At 48.1% G+C, this 17,883-nt stretch overlaps 1 protein-coding gene and 1 pseudogene across 3 annotated transcripts in view; both read left to right on the top strand.

Moving 5' to 3' along the window:
* Positions 1-17,883, top strand: part of smyd3 (SET and MYND domain containing 3) — a 738,112-nt gene that overhangs the window by 354,293 nt on the left and 365,936 nt on the right. The gene's annotated exons all lie outside the window — the stretch shown is intronic.
* On the top strand, positions 7,403-17,687 carry LOC144504866 (small ribosomal subunit protein uS5 pseudogene; annotated as a pseudogene).

The raw sequence follows: 17,883 nt of genomic DNA, 5'->3' as shown, positions 1-17,883 counted from the left end.
CTAAAAACTTGAAGCTCTCGACCCTTTCCACTTCGTCCCCATGTCTCTCTTTTCAGCAATATTGAGGGCGGAAGCTGTGATATCTACAAGCTCTGGCCTTTGGGGATTAGAATTGCTGCAGTGTTCAGGTAGCTGCAAAAACTGTGTCCTTTCGTAGAACCGACAGCATTCATTTCCACAAGGTCTCCACTGATGCTGATGAACAAAGATCTGTTTTTCTCCTTCCCACAAGAAAGGAATGAATCAAAGCAGAGAGTCAGAAACCTCACAAAGGAGTGATATTTCATGTGACAGAAAATTATTTTCACTTTGAAAGGCTGCAGGGATAATTTGAGGATGCAGGAGTGACTGACAAAGGTCCTGAAAGACTGAGTCACCACACAGTCGAATACATTTTCATTTCGTTCTGACTTTTCTTTTGAAAAAAGAGTTGCCTGAGCTTGAATATATAAATAATTACCTGCACTTCCCTCGCTCCCAGGCCCTGTTGTGATGTGTTTTATGACAATATAGGTTTCAACAGAACTTAAGTGCCGATGAAGGAGGCTGTTTGGCACATCCGTCCAACTCATCTCCTGTGGAAAACTACTGTCCCTTATCCATACCTGACGACTTCTCGAATTATTCCAGAGTGTGTATCTATTGTTTTACCTGGGTGGCCATTCCAGACTTTGATCCATCCCAGGGCGCAGGCTGAATTTAACTTTGATCACATGTTAGGCTCCTCGGGATACTTCCTGCATCCCCGTGTTCCCCAAAGAACAATCTAGAAAATTGTGGAGAGATGCACTTTACACTGGCGACCAAAAAAAAAACATCCAGCAATGGAACGTTACTAAAATGGAAGAAAGTAAAATGTGTGAGGAAAGTGAAGGAAATTTGGGCCTGCCCTGGTTGACAATAAACTGAAATTTGAGCAATGATGCAGTGGAGTGCTTAAAGTTTAAAGTTTATTTATTAGTGTCACAAGTAGGCTTACATTAACACTGCAACAAAGTTACTGTGAAAATCCCCTAGTCGCCGCACTCCGGCGCCTGTTCGGGTTACACTGAGGGAGAATTTAGCACCTAATCAGCACGTCTTTTGGACTGTGGGAGGAAACTGGAGCACCCGGAGGAAACCCACGCAGACACAGGGAGAAGGTGCAGACTCCGCACAGACAGTGACCCAAGCTGGGAATTGAACCCGGGCCCCTGGCGCGGTGAGGCAGCAGTGCTAACCACTGTGCCACCGTGCCGCCCATTTTTACGTTGGACAGAAGCAATGGAAATTTCCTTTATTTAAATCTTTATTCTTTCCTGGGATGTGGGCAAGGCCAGCATTTGTTGCCCATCCCTAATTGCCCTTGCACTGAGCGGCTTGCTAGGCCATTTCTGTGGGCAGGTATAAATTGAGAGCCCAGGTCTGGAGTCACATGTAGGCCAGACTGGGTAAGGATGGCAGATTCCCTTCCCTAAAGGACATTAATGAACCTGATGGGTTTTTATGACTATCGATTCTGGCCTTGGGTGACTTTGTGTGGAGTTTGCACTTTCTCCCTGTATCTGTGTGGGTTTCCTCCCACAGTCTAAAGACATGCAGGTTAGGTAGATCGGCCATGGTAACTTGACCCTTAGTGTTCCAAAATATGTAGGTTAGGTGATTTAACCATGGTAAATGCACGGGGATATACTAGCCCACTGACATTACGGCAACAACACCATCTCTCCCCGCCAAAGTTGAAGGATTTCCACAGCCTTTGGCAGAATTAACCTCGAGCCTTTCTAAACCAGGCCTTTTTCCTACCACAATCCAGGGGAGGTCTTTGTGGAATTGGTGGAGTCCCTGTCTTAGCTCAAGCCACCTGGCCAGCATGAAATAGAGGAAAGGCCTGTATTCCCATGATGCCTTTCACAACCTCAGAGTGTCCGCAAATGCTGAACAGCCAATCAGAGTGGTCACCGTTGTACAAACCACAGCAACCAATTAGCACACAGCAAGGTCCCACAAAACTCAATGTGATAACGATCCGATAATCTAATTCGATGACACTTGCTGAGGGAATGAATATCGACCAAGACACTGGGGCTAGCTGCCCTGGTCTTCTTCATTCTTTTATGTCCACCGGAGAGAGCAGACAGGATCTCGGTTTGATATCACACCTGAGAGTTAGCAGTCCGGCAGTGCAGCACTCCCTCAGTACTGCACTGAGACGCTGGCCTACATTTTATGGCCAATTTTTTGTATTGGGATTTGAACTCCTGACTCAGAGGTAAGAGTGCTACCCGCTGAGCCACGGGTGAAGACATTTTGTTTGTCCAGCGAGGCTGGGGAGGGAAGGGGGAAGTGGTGAGGGAGCTATTTTCTGGGGGCCCTTGAGGAGAGTTTTTCTGGGTGGTGCAAACTCTCTCTCGGAGCCGTTCCCTGAAAGCCAGGACCTACCAGCACTCAAGTGACGGGGGGCAATCACCTCTCCCACTTTGAGAGAGACGACATTGCCACAAATTCAATAATCCCAAGGATCAGCCAACATTAAGGGGTTGAGAACTTAATCTCTTTCCTCCCCACCCTGCTTCCTCTCCACACATTCAAATTACAAGCTCAGTAAAACAAAGTTACTGAAATTGTCAGACCTGGCATTTCTTTTTCAGCTTGGTGTCATTTTGTTTTGCATGTAATTAATTTCTGCTTGATAAATTAACTCTGAGGGGAGATGTTAGTATCATGTTTCCAATAATAGACATCGCTGCGTGAAACAGACTGCGTAGCCCACAGCTGTGAAATCTCTCAGCTGTTTTATCAGAACAGATGGAGGCCATTCTGCCCCTCAAGCCTATCCCATTTGATTAGATAATGGCTGATTTGTGTCTTAACTCCTCGGTTCTGTACCATTTAATACACGCTCACAAAATAAAGCTACCCCTCCTACAACAGCAGCTCTTGACTAGGCTTCCTCCTGATTTGTGAGGGGTTTGGGGGCCACCCTGGTGAGCATCAGCTCAGTGCAGTTTCCAGCGCCTGGCAAAAGCCACCCATTTTAGACATAGAACATAGAACAGTACAGCACAGAACAGGCCCTTCAGCCCACGATGTTGTGCCGAGCTTTATCTGAAACCAAGATCAAGCTATCCCACTCCCTATCATCCTGGTGTGCCCCATGTGCCTATCCAATAACCGCTTAAATGTTCCTAAAGTGTCTGACTCCACTATCACTGCAGGCAGTCCATTCCACACCCCAACCACTCTCTGCGTAAAGAACCTACCTCTGATATCCTTCCTATATCTCCCACCACGAACCCTATAGTTATGCCCCCTTGTAATAGCTCCATCCACCCGAGGAAATAGTCTTTGAACGTTCACTCTATCTATCCCCTTCATCATTTTATAAACCTCTATTAAGTCTCCCCTCAGCCTCCTCCGCTCCAGAGAGAACAGCCCTAGCTCCCTCAACCTTTCCTCATAAGACCTACCCTCCAAACCAGGCAGCATCCTGGTAAATCTCCTCTGCACTCTTTCCAGCGCTTCCACATCCTTCTTATAGTGAGGTGACCAGAACTGCACACAATATTCCAGATGTGGTCTCACCAAGGTCCTGTACAGTTGCAGCATAACCCCACGGCTCTTAAACTCCAACCCCCTGTTAATAAAAGCTAACACAGTATAGGCCTTCTTCACAGCTCTATCCACTTGAGTGGCAACCTTTAGAGATCTGTGGATATGGACCCCAAGATCTCTCTGTTCCTCCACAGTCTTCAGAACTAGTTTAGTTATTAAACTGGATGGTGTATCGTACCGAAAACCTTCTTGAAACTCGACTGTTCAACATATTCATGAACACACGAATTAGGAGCAGGAATTAGACCACTCGAGCCTGCTCCGCCATTCAATAAGATCATGGCTGATCTGATTGGAACTCAACCTCACATTCCCGCCTACACCTGATAACCTTTCCCCGCCCCCTCCCCCCAGTCTTAGAAATCATAGAATCATAGAAACCCTACAGTACAGAAAGAGGCCATTCGGCCCATCGAGTCTGCACCGACCACAATCCCACCCAGGCCCTACTCCCATATCCCTACATATTTACCCAACTAATCCCTCTAACCTATGCATCTCAGGACACTTAGGGCAATTTTTAGCATGGCCAATCAACCTAGCCCGCACATCTTTGGACTGTGGGAGGAAACCGGAGCACCCGGAGGAAACCCACGCAGACACGAGGAGAATGTGCAAACTCCACACAGACAGTGACCCGAGCCGGGAATCGAACCCAGGTCCCTGGAGCTGTGAAGCAGCAGTGCTAACCACTGTGCTACCGTGCCGCCCAGAATCAAGAATCTATCTAGCTCTGCCTTCAAGATATTCAAAGACTCTGCTTCCACTGCCCTTTGGATAAAAGTTCCAGAGATTCATGACCCTCTGAGAGAAAACACTTCTCCTTGTGTGTGTCCTAAATGAGCGACCCTTAATTTTTAACAGTAAACCTCCTTCTCTTAGTATGCCTTATAATGCTGCGCATCCTGGGGTTACCATTGACTCAGACTGAACTGGACTAGCCATATGAGTACTGTGGCTACCAGAGCAGGTCAAAGGCTAGTGCCGGAATTTTACCAACACGCCCGCCCTGGAATCGGGGCAGGCGGGGCTCGCAGAATGGCATTCTCCGCTGGCCTCCGGCGGGATCTTACGAGCCTCGGGCAGGCGAGGCGGTAAAATTCCGGCATAGGAACCCAGCGGCGAGTAACCTGCCTCCCGCCTCTCCAAAACCTGTCCACCATCTACGAGGCGCAAGCCAGGAATCTGATGGAATATTCTCCACTTGTTCGCTGAACCTTATTTTGAGCTTTGTTGGAGCTCTGTGGAAGGCTGAGGACACGGAGAGATCAGTGTGGGAGGATGGTGCTGAATAAAATTGACAATAACTGGTGACTAGCAGCTCGGATCACCCCTGTGGACTGAAACAGAGGTGGTTCGCAAAACGGTCACCCAATCTGCATTTGATCTCTGAAGGGAAGTCGTACGCTGCGAATGTGGTCACTGAATCACATGCTCAATGGGGCGGGGGGGGGTGCTCTTACTCAATTGTTATTCATCACAGGGGAGGTGATGGCCCAGTGGTATTATCACTAGACCATTAATCCAGAAACTCAGCTAATGTTCTGGGGACCCGGGTTCGAATCCCAACACGGCAGATGGTGGAATTTGAATTTAATTTAAAAAAATCCGGAATTAAGAATCTACTGATGACCATGAAACCATTGTCGATTGTTGGAAAAACTCATTGGGTCACTAATGTCCTTTAGGGAAGGAAATCTGACCTTACTTGGTCTGGTCTACATGTGACTCCAGAGCCACCACCTTGCGCTGCCGGGCAAGGTGGTGGAGGCGGGCACACTGGGAACGTTTAAGACTTATCTAGATAGCCACATGAACGGAGTGGGAATGGAGGGAGACAAAAGAATGCTCTAGTTTGGACCAGGGAGCGGCACGGGCTTGGAGGGCCGAAGGGCCTGTTCCTGTGCTGTATTGTTCTTTGTTCTTTGTTCACAGCAATGTGGGTTGACTTTCAACTTTCTCCAAGGGCAACTAGGGATGGGCAATAAATACTGACCAGCCAGCGATGTCCCACAAATGAATTTTTAAAAAATCAGAAATGCAAGTTTCTGCAGTGGTAACTTCCAGTTAGCTGTGTGTATTGCTGGGATACTGAAGAAATGGAGAGATAACGGCATCAAAAGTAGAGGCAGAGGAAGAATCTGACACTCGCTGTTAAATATCTTGACTTGACATTGACCTGTTCATTGCTGCCCAGGTGGTAGTGCCTTGTGTTGAGAGAAACTGAGGCTAATTTCCAGTCAGTGATGCTTCAACTCGCTCTTCATCTGAATTTGGCCACTTTGTGGGCAGAACAATATTCTATTCCCGAGAGAAAAAAATATAGAGAGAGAGAGAGAGAGGGAGAGAGACTGAGGTCGTGGCGTTACTTGGTGATACGTTCCCTAGTTAGACAATTAACGGATCCCCTCTGCAAACTCTCCATATCCTCTGCAGAATGACTTTCATTTTAAACACACCTCACCTCAATCCTTGTTCGTTGGAATTTGCAAGCTTCTTGCTGATGGTGGAGCAATGGAAGGACTTGACGTTAAGGCTTAATTTGACTGCTGGGAATTCTCTGCCACAGTGACATCGTGTGATGATGCATATGCTGACACTTTACTTGTGCCCTCTTTGTGGCTTTGTATTCAAACGTCAGCCCAGGGGGCTGCCCTGCAGGTTAATGGTGTGCAGTGAAACTGCACGTTAACAGAAAACGGGACTTCATTAAACAACAGGAAAGTATCATCTGGATACTGGGCAGAATGAAGTGTGAATGTTCCTCTGTGCTTGGGTGCAGCAGACACAAATAAAGGTGTCCACGCCCAGGGATTGTATGCTATCGTATGTATTGTAGGGTGTTGGTTATGGTTCATTAGATCTGAAGAAGCCTTTTTAATCACACGTAGGTTAACTGTCAATCCTTATTGACTCTTAGAACCATTTACAAATACATAGGAAAGAGTACAAGCCAGGAGCTGTCTCCATACTTGTTGGTAGACTCGTCTCTGTCCAATACTAGCCTGAATCTGGATGCAGGTCATGTGCTGTCTTGCATCACTCTGTGGGTGTTACTTGCACATTAACCCTGTATCTGCCAGACCGTTGTACTACCGTAAGTAGGCAGGTCCTGAAGTTTCCCTTTCACCTCCTCCACTTCCTTTACCCCAGCTTGTCAAAATCACACTGAAACATCTCTGCAGCCTCCTCACAGCTCACCCTTCCAGCCAGTTTTAAGAACAAAGAAAATTACAGCACAGGAACAGGCCTTTCAGCCCTCCAAGCCTGCACCGACCATGCTGCCTGACTGAACTAAAACCCCCCTACGTTTCCGGGAACCATATCCCTCTAATGCCATCTCATTCATGTACTTGTCAAGAATGTTTTGTGCCAAACTTGGAGATATAACATTTAGTTTCCTCATCTAAATCATTAATATACCTTGTGAGTAACTGGGGTCCCAGCACTGATCCCTCCGGTACCCCACTGGTTCCTACCACTTTGAAAAAGAGTAATTCTTACTCTTTGTTTACTGCCAACCAGTTTTCTGTCCATCTCAATATACTACTCCCGATCCCATGCTGTTTAATTTTACACGCTAATCTCTTGTGTGGGATTTTGTTGAAAGCCTTCTGAAAGTCCAAATAAACCACATCCACTGGGCTCCCCCTCATCAACTCTACTAGTTACATCTTCAGATATATCCAGTAGATTGTCATTTCTCTTTCGTAAACTTCTCTTTTTGTCCGCTCCTGCCACTCTTTTCCAAATGCTCTGCTATAAAATCCTTGATAAGGGATTTGAAGGAGAAAACTATTATAGGACCATGGACAAAGGTCAGAATTGTAAGCCTCAATGGGTAGCTTTTAGCTTTTCAAAGAGCTGGCATTCAGAGATGATGTGGAGATGCCAGTGTTGGACTGGGGTGGACACAGTAAAAAGTCTCACAACACCAGGCTAAAGTCCAACAGGTTTATTTGGAATCGCGAGCTTTCGGAGCGCTGCTCCTTCATCAGGTGCGTGGCTCACCTGATGAAGGAGCAGCGCTCCAAAAGCTCGTTATTCCAAATAAACTTGTTGGACTTTAACCTGGTGTTGTGAGACTTCAAAGATGTGCAGGTTAGGTGGATTGGCCATGATAAATTTCCCCTTTGTGTCCAAAGATGTATAGGCTAGGGGGATTAGCCATGGTAAATGTGTGGGGTTATGGGGATAGGGTGGAGGGGAGTGCCTGAGTGTGATTTTCTCTTGGAGAGTCAGTCTGGACTTAATGGGCCAAATGGCCCCTTCCTGCACTGTAAAGACTTGATTACCTGTAAAGATTCGCATTCCAACCATTATCTTGCATTATCCAACCATTATCTTGTGTCTCTGTTTATATATGCCGTTTTTGTGAACCTACCTCCACTCACCTGATGAAGGAGCAGCGTTCCGAAAGCTCGTGATTCCAAACAAACCTGTTGGACTTTAACCTGGTGTTGTGAGACTTTTTACTGTGCCCACCCCAGTCCAACGCCGGCATCTCCACATCATCTCTGAAGTCAGACGGTGGCCGTGGGAGCGGATGCCTCCTTAACGTGCTGGCGGCAACCCAAGCAGGAAACGTGATTATTGACCGCGGACTAATGAATGCACCTTCTGAGTTTTGGCAAAGTTTTTTTGCAGACTAATTAGCCGCTCCTTTGCACCTCCCTGGGAGGCTGTAGCTGCAAGCAGAGGCCAACTAACGAGAGAGCTGAGGATCGGACGTCAATCCGATGGAAATCTTTGCGGAGCATTGACGCTAATTTACTCGGCAACTGTGGGAACCAGGTCAGAGTTAGTGTGCCTGGTGCCGCCATTGCGGTGAATGATGTTTTTAGTGAAGGGGTTTAAGACTGAGGCTTATTGACTCAGCCAGGTTGAGGGGCTGATTGCAGGGGGAGGCAAGGCTCGAGCCTAATTAACAAGCAGTTTGAAGCTTTGGGACTTATTCTTGTGCAAAGCGATTTAACCGTACTCGACAATGAAATGGCAGAGTGTTGCCTAATTGAGGGGACACCGATCAGTGATAGATGGATAGCTCAGAATATGCCAGATGTGAGAGGATTAATGTCACACAAAATTGTATTCAGTTTGTCATTATACTCGGAACAAATCTGCAGCCGTGTTCCCCTTTGAAACACAATGAGGAGAAAACAGACCTACAGCACAACCCCCTGTATGTGCTTGCTTATATTAAGACATAGCAATCCAGTCGTGCATTGAGGCCCACACTGTAAGAATATATTTTATCGTTCGCCGCTGGGAGCCTGTTTGAACATCAAGTTGTCTGCTGCTACTCAGCTATTTGTTGATGTCTCCTGGTGTATGAAGCATTACAAAGTAGTTTCAATGCAGCAATAGGCCACTCGGCCCAACCTGTGCAATGCTAGCATTCCAACACTTCCCATCAGTGAGTGAACAGTTTAACTTGGACAATGGGCTCTCTGTGACGCTGGTTTTCAAATACTGCCTCCTCTGGGGGGGAGGAACTGCTATCTACCGTTAAAGGGGAGGCAATGACAGTGCAATTAACACTGGACCAGCAATCCAAAGACCCATAGGACCATAAGCCCTGGAGCAGAATTAAGCCACTTGGCCCATCAAGTCTGCTCTGCCATTCAATCATGGCTGATATTTTTCTCATCCCCATTCTCCTTCCTTTTCCCCATCCCCATTCTCCTTCCTTTTCCCCATTGCCCCTGATCCCTTTATTAATCAAGAACCTATCTCTGTCTTAAAGGCACTCAATGACCTGGCCTCCACAGCCCTCTGTGGCAAAGAGTTCCACAGATTCACCACCGTCTGGTTGAAGAAATTTCTCCTCATCTCTGTTTTAAAGGATCATCCCTTTAGCCTGAGGTTGTCCCCTCTGGTTCTAGTTTTTCCTACTAGTGGAAACATCCTCTCCACATCCACTCTATCCAGGCCTCGCAGTATCCTGTAAGTTTCAGTCAGATACCCCCCTCATCCTTCTAAACTCCAACGAATACAGACCTGGAGTCCTCAACCGTTCCTCATACGACAAGCTCTTCATTTCAGGGATCATTCTTGTGAACATCCTCTGGACCCTTTCCAAGGCCAGCACATCTTTCCTTAGATATAGGGCCCAAAACTGCTCACAGTACTCCAAATGGGGTCTGACCAGAGCCTTATACAGCCTCAGAAGTACATTTGATTTGATTTGATTTATTATTGTCAAATGCATTAGTATACAGTGAAAAGTATTGTTTCATGCATGCTATACAGACAAAGCATACTGCTCATAGAGAAGGAAAGGAGAGAGTACAGAACGTAGTCTTACAGTCATAGCTAGGATGTAGAGAAAGATCAACTTAATGCGAGGAAGGTCCATTCAAAAGTCTGATGGCAGCAGGGAAGAAGCTGTTCTTGAGTCGGTTGGAACATGACCTCAAACTTTTATATCTTTTTCCCGTCGGAAGAAGATGGAAGAGAGAATGTCCGGAGTGCATGGGGTCTTTGATTATGCTGGCTGCTTTTCCAAGGCAGCGGGAAGTGTAGACAGAGTCAATGGATGGGAGGCTGGTTTGCGTGATGGATTGGGCTACATTCACGACCTTTTGTAGTTTCTTGCCGTTTTGGACAGAACAGTAGCCATACCAAGCTATGATACAACCAGAAAGAAACCATTATCAATTGTCATAAAAACTCATCTGGTTCACTAATGTCCTTTCGGGAAGGAAATCTGCCATCCTTACCCGGTCTGGCCAACATGTGACTCCAGATCCACAGCAATGTGGTTGACTCTCAAATGCCCTCTGAAATGGAGGGTAGTTAGGTTTGGGCAATAAATGCTGATCCAGCCAGTGATGCCCACACCCAGTAAAAATGAATGAATAATAAAAAATATATTAAATCTTAAATTCCGCTTCATTCACTACAAGAGAGGTAAACAATTCCTTTTTAAAGCTGTCAAGTTGACCGTTAGTCAACGGTGGCACAGTGGTTAGCGCTGCTGCCTCACAGCACCAGGGTCCCGGGTTTGATTCCTGGCTTGGGTGACTATCCATGTGGAATTTGCACTTTCTCCCTGCGTCTGTGTGGGTTTCCTTCGGGTGCTCCGGTTTTCTCCCACAGTCCAAAGATGTGCGGTTAGGTGGATTGGCCATGCTAAATTGACCCTAGTGTCAGGGGGATTAGCTAGGGTAAATATGTGGGGTTACAGCAATAGAGCCTGGGTAAGGTTGTGATTGGTACAGACTCGCTGGGCCGAATGGCCTCTTTCTGCACTGTAGGGATTCTGTGATTCATTTTCTTTGGGATTTTGTTCCACATAACCAACCTTGTTATCGGAGTGAAGGAAGTTATTTTCCTGATCCTTAAATTTGCAAATTTGTTATTTGCTTCTTCCGATCCTATCCGCCGTTGTGCAGAGCCTGTTTAATTATCTCCTGGGGTTTTCCAGAGAGGAGCCAGCTTTGGCTACAAGTGGAGTAAAGGAGGATCGAGGGAGATCGTGTACAACTGGAAGAGGATCCCAAGGCTTGGTTAGCAAATATGTTGGGCAAATTTTACAACACGAAGGGATAGTCTTTAACTCGATCGAAAGCGGAAGGGTAAAACAATCGTTTAGATTTAAGGGACGGTGAAAATTATGGGACAGAACAGCGGTGGGCCACATACAGCCCATCTGTGTTCAAAGTACGGCCCACAAGACATTTTCTTGACCGTGGCCCATGCTCTGAATTGACACATTCCTTTGAGTTCCATCCGCATCGTTTTTTTCCGACTGGTCTTTGATGTGCACATAAAGCAAGGGTGAGTGAAGTGAGGTGCGTGCTGATCGCTCACAACATTGACTGTGAGAGCCGTGCGATCCCTCTGAGTCCAAAGTGTCAATATTTCTTTTGCTTTTACCATTTGACATTGATGACAGTTCTATGAATATATAAATAATGAAGCATTTTTTATAACTCATTATGAAATATTTGGCATGTACTAAACTTATTTGATCTTATTCATGGGGTCACGGTTAGTGAACAAGCCCGATTTCAATATTTCGGCCACTGAGGTGAAGGAGGGCCACTCATGCAGCCCACTCACTAGCCGAGGTTGCCCATCACTGACACAGAATGTCACTCTGAGTAAACTTGTCTGACCTTGAGCTGACCTGTCAACCTCACAAAACTACCAATACAAGAAGTCTCACAACACCGGGTTAAAGCCCAACAGGTTTATTTGGAATCACGAGCTTGCGGAGCGCTGCTCCTTCATCAGGTGACACTCATGATTCCAAATAAACCTGTTGGACTTTAACCTGGTGTTGTGAGACTTCTTACTGAGCCCACCCCAGTCCAACGCCGGCATCTCCACATGATGAATATCTATATGGTCCCCAAGATCATCCACCTCCACTGCAATACAGACCCAGCTCTGTCCCCCATCTCAAACCATCCGCTGGTGAAATTTTAGCCGTACCTTTGTCACCTAGCCAAGCTTTGCTTCCCATCCTTCCACCTGCAAGGGATTGGCAAAGGAAAAGAGATAGATGGGGAGACCGAGACCCTTCCCGGACATGGCATCCATTTTGTGCATGAACTGGAAATTTGGCAGCAGGAAGGGTTCTTTTTTCACAAGCATCCTGAGAATGGATTTTTGGAAACTGCCGATGAGAATCCCAAGGGATGGATAGTTAAGGACTGAGGCCAACTGACGGTCAGAGAGTTCAGGTGCAGCCACGGGATTGAAATTGTAGAGTTCCGGATACAGGCTGGAGGTGGGACAAGCCTGAGGCTAACTCTGAAAGAGCCTACAGGGGATCTGTGGGCATTTGTGGCTCCTGGTGCCCCCAATAGGCTAACGGGGCCCAGGACTTCAACAAATAGCTGGGCCGCAACAAAGAACTTGATGTTTAAACAGGCGCCCAGCAACGAACGATACAATATATTCTTACAGTGTGGGCAAACACGCATCCCACCGGCCTGAGGGAGTCCAAGGACAGACTTGGTGAAGAAATGGGTCTTTCTGAACTTTTTAGTGGAGCCTTCCTTTGTCGATCTGGTGGAGCAGTCAGCTGGAATTTCCTGGGCCCGTACGAAGATCAAAACTCTGGAGGAAATTTCTCTCTTTTCCCTTTCTATCAAAGAGTCTGAAATCATTGACTTCTTCCTGGGATTGGCCTCGAAGGACAAGGTTCTCAAGATGATACAAACCAGTGGCGGTCAATGCACAAGGCTTTGGTTGCTATTGGTGACTACAACAGCCATGTTGGATTGGGTGTCAAGTGTTCCAAGGAAATGGCTGCTGCCATTCGCGGACCTATTATTCTGGCAAAGCTGTCAATCATTCCCGTAAGGAGGGGCAGCTGGGTTAACAAGATTGGGAAGCCACACAGTGTACCATGCAAGGGTGACTGGCCGAGGCGGTTGCATCTTGGCGCATTTAATGCCTGCTACCCGTGGTACTGGCATTGTCTCAGCCCCTGTACCAAGAAACTGTCTGACACTGACGATTGCTGCACCTCAGCCCGAGGCTGCACAGCCACCCGGGGCAACTTTGCTAAAGCTACTTTTGATGCCATCGCTAAGATCCACAGGTATCTGGCCTAGGATCTGTGAAAAGAGTCTGTATTTACCCAAGGCCCCATGCCAGGAATTCACTGATCATCTGGCCAAGACCCACACACCCGCGTGTCTGTCCAAAGGTTTCAACGGCTGTTGCTCCAGCAATGTAAAAAGTCTATGCAAAGAATAAAATAAAGATTTTTTTGCCCAAGGAATAAAAAAGCAGTTCACACAGGGTGTTGTGGAGAGCAGGAGGAATCTGTCTTTACTCCATATTCTAGGGAATAAACCTGGATTAAGGTTCAGCCTTCCTTCAATGGGTGAATGGTGACTCTAACATTCGGGTGGATGTCTAAGAGTTTGTAGGTGAGCAGGGGGAGTTATCCTGTGGTGAGCCTGTGGAATTCATTACCACAGGAAGTAGTTGATGCCAGAACATTGAATGTATTCAAGAGGTAGCTGTATACAGCACTTGGGGCGAATGGGATCAAAGGTTGAGGAGAAAGCAGGATTAGGCTATTGAGTTGGACGCTCAGCCATGATGAATGGTGAAGCAGGCTCGAAGGGCCAAATGGCCTCCTCCTGCTCCTATGTTTCTATCCCCAGTATCCTGGTCACCCCTCACTCGCCCCTCAATCAACATCGCAAAAAAAACAGTTTACCCCGTAATTATCACATTGCTGTTTGCGGGAGCTTGCTGTGCACAAATTGGCTGCCACGTCTCCTGCGTTACGGCAGTGACTGCGATAGAAAAGTACTTGATCGGCTATAAAGCGCTTTGAGACGCCCAGTGGTTGGGAGAAAGACTATATAAACGCAAGTGTTTCTTGCAAGAGCGAAAGATGGGTGCGCATTTGCCAAGTTGTGGGCGGGGGGTGGAGCGGGGCACAGGAAGAACATCAGTGTTTACCCTGGACTCCGGTTGCTGCAGGTGTTACGGAGCGATTGTCATATCATATGCGGCGCCAGTGTGATTGGAAATGTCGGCAAATCTTTGAACAAGACAGAAGAGTTAAAGTGTCTGTGCGAATTCCCCACTGTAAGTCTTTCTGACTGTCTGTCTAGATAGGCAGACTGATATTAGTTCTGGGCCTCGCAATGCTTCACTGCACGGCATGACATCCTTCAAAGGCGCACTGAAAATTGTAGCCAAGACATGTGACTAAATCCTCATGATGAAAACCATGTCTTGAGAATTTTTACAAGAATGTAAGATCTCGGCATCAATAATCAGTGATCCGTGAAGCAGAGACATGTAGTGTTTCCATCCCAGGGCGCGCGGTACAGTAATTACCAGCATGGGGGTGGGGGGACGGTGGGGGGGTGGGGGGGGGGGGGGGATAAAAATAAGAACAAGGTGGATGTACAAAACGTCCTTGGAGACATCAGTTTGTTTCAGTCTAGTCTAAATGATTGACAATGTAAAACACACACAAATCCTGGCAAATTGCAAATTTCTGCCTTAAACACTGTTGCTGAGGATTACAGTGGATCCTGTGTTAAAGTCGTAAGCGAAGCCTCCAGAACATTGCCACTGTGCGTAATTGCAATTCAGATATTGAGATGTTGAAATTTAATTAGGCGCTTAATAGAAATATGACAAAGTGCTTTCTGGCAGATTAAAAAGTGTGAACGCCAGGTTTATTAGTGTTAAAATCATTATCTATGGGTTTGAGTAGATGGAGCGTTTGATGTCCGCACAGTGGAAGGCCTTTAATAAGACTACCCACATGACAACCTAATGTTTTCACTATCTGGTCTTTTAGGACAATTCGGTGGAATATAGAAGTGACAAACTTGCATCCAGGCAGTTGTTCCACTGAAGTAAATTATTTTCTGACCCTCTGACCATTGAAAAAGTCAAAAATGGCAAGAGCAACCCCCCAACGCCCAGTGTGACCCGATTCCCCCTGCAACCCCCCAACACCCAGCATGACCTGATTCCCCATGCAACTCCCCCAACACCCAGCGTGACCTGATTCCCCCTGCAACCCCCCCCAACACCCAGTGTGACCTGATTCCCCCTGCAACTCCCCCAACATCCAGTGTGACCCGATTCCCCCTGCAACTCCCCCAACATCCAGTGTGACCCGATTCCCCCTGCAACTCCCCCAACATCCAGTGTGACCCGATTCCCCCTGCAACCCCCCAACACCCAGTGTGACCCGATTCCCCCTGCAACTCCCCCAACATCCAGTGTGACCTGATTCCCCCTGCAACTCCCCCAACACCCAGCGTGACCCGATTCCCCCTGCAACCCCCCAACACCCAGTGTGACCTGATTCCCCCTGCAACTCCCCCAACAGCCAGTGTGACCTGATACCTCCTGCAACCCCCCAACACCCAGTGTGACCCGATTCCCCCTGCAACCCCCCAACACCCAGTGTGACCTGATTCCCCCTGCAATCCCCCAACACCCAGTGTGACCTGATTCCCCCTGCAACCCCCCAACACCCAGTGTGACCTGATTCCCCCTGCAACCCCCCAACACCCAGTGTGACCCGATTCCCCCTGCAACCCCCCAACACCCAGTGTGACCTGATTCCCCCTGCAACCCCCCCAACACCCAGTGTGACCCGATTCCCCCTGCAACCCCCCAACACCCAGTGTGACCCGATTCCCCCTGCAACCCCCCAACACCCAGTGTGACCCGATTCCCCCTGCAACCCCCCAACACCCAGTGTGACCTGATTCCCCCTGCAACCCCCCAACACCCAGTGTGACCTGATTCCCCCTGCAGCCCCCCAACACCCAGTGTGACCTGATTCCCCCTGCAATCCCCCAACACCCAGTGTGACCCGATTCCCCCTGCAACCCCCCAACACCCAGTGTGACCTGATTCCTCCTGCAACCCCCCCAACACCCAGTGTGACCTGATTCCCCCTGCAACCCCCCAACACCCAGTGTGACCTGATTCCTCCTGCAACCCCCCCCAACACCCAGTGTGACCCGATTCCCCCTGCAACCCCCCATAACACCCAGCGTGACCTGATTCCCCCTGCAACCCCCCAACACCCAGCGTGACCTGATTCCCCCTGCAACCCCCCAACACCCAGCGTGACCTGATACCTCCTGCAACCCCCCAACACCCAGCGTGACCCGATTCCCCCTGCAACTCCCCCAACAGCCAGTGTGACCTGATACCTCCTGCAACCCCCCATAACACCCAGCGTGACCTGATTCCCCCTGCAACCCCCCAACACCCAGTGTGACCCGATTCCCCCTGCAACCCCCCAACACCCAGTGTGACTTGGTTTTTTATACCCTTACACTGATTCCCCAGTCTTGCCTCAGTTGGTGGCACCTGCCATTATTACAAACTTAAAGCGTGTACCCCAATGCAACGCGATTCCAGCATTAACACCGAACAGGCACATGTGGGGCCTCGGTTTAGAAAGACGACACCTCTGACTGTGCGGCACTCCCTCATTGGAGCGTCAGCCTGGGGTTCTGTGCTCCCGAGCCCTGGTGTGGGACTTGAGCAGAACCTTGTACTCTAATGCAGCACGATTCTAACATTAACAGGCACATATGGGGCCCCGGTTTAACAGAGGAGATTCGATTCAGGTGTTCAAGATGCTGAGGGTTGTAGACAGAATAGATGGGGAGATGTTTGTTCCCAGCGCTGGGAGGGTTGAGAGATAGTGGACACCAATTTCAAATGACTGGCAGAAGAACCAAAGGCAACATTAGGATAAACTTCTTTAGGGTGGCGCAGTGGTTAGCACTGCTGCCTCACAGCGCCAGGGAACCAGGTTCGATTCCCAGCTTGGGTCACTGTCTGTGTAGAGTTTGCACATTCTCCCCGTGTCTGCGTGGGTTTCCTCCGGGTGCTCCGGTTTCCTCTCACAGTCCAATGATATGCGGGTTAGGTGGATTGGCCATGCTAAATTGCCCCTTCGTGTCAGGGGGACTAACTAGGGTAAAATGTGTGGGGTTATGGGGATAGGGCCTGGGTGGGATTATGGTCGGTGCAGACTCGATGGGCTGAATGGCCTCCTTCTGCACTGTAGGATTCTGTGATTCTTTACACAGAGAGCAGCGGCGGATGTCGTGTGTTTTTATAATGCTATAAAGGCACCACTCAACCATAAGGGATCAGGTAAACACGCTGTGCAATCATTTATTTAAAGCAGGCACATGGGAACAGATGTACACGGATAGAAACCTTGAAGACATCAGCAGCAGGGCTGTATGTGCTGTGTTCTCCTCACAGTCCAAAGTGAAACTGAGACTGGATCCCGTGACACACTCCCCCCCCCCCCCCCCCCCGGTGATGCCACGCTGCTTTCTGTTAAAGGCACATTACAGCAGTGAACACAGATTCAGTCGGGACTTTTAAAAGGGAAATCAGATAATTAGCTGAAGAGAAATGTTTTCAAGCTGATGGGGGAATGAGTTTCCCTCATCGGTATTTATCGTTGAGTGTGTTGTTCATGTTGAGTGAGTTTAGGGGTGACAATGTTGGCACCTGTTCTTGGCTTTCTCCAGTTGATATTCGCACGAGTTTCCGATGAAACACTTTCAGAACTGACACCAAATAGTAACCACGACGAGTATGGATGAGAGTGATGACATTCAGATGGGTTGAAAGTGAATGGAATAATGAGTGGCTGGTGGACTTTGGTGATGTCAAATATATTTTTTTATTCATTTGTGGGACACGGGTGTCGCCGGCTGGCCAGCATTTATTGCCCATCCCTATTGCCTGAGGGCAGTTGAGAGCGGCTCACAAGAGTGAGCCACCTTGCTGTGGCTCTGG

Source organism: Mustelus asterias, chromosome 15, assembly GCF_964213995.1.
Source record: "Mustelus asterias chromosome 15, sMusAst1.hap1.1, whole genome shotgun sequence".
Classification (NCBI taxonomy): domain Eukaryota; kingdom Metazoa; phylum Chordata; class Chondrichthyes; order Carcharhiniformes; family Triakidae; genus Mustelus; species Mustelus asterias.
The sequence above is the reverse complement of the archived record's forward strand: the minus strand, read 5'-3'. Positions and strand labels throughout refer to the sequence as shown.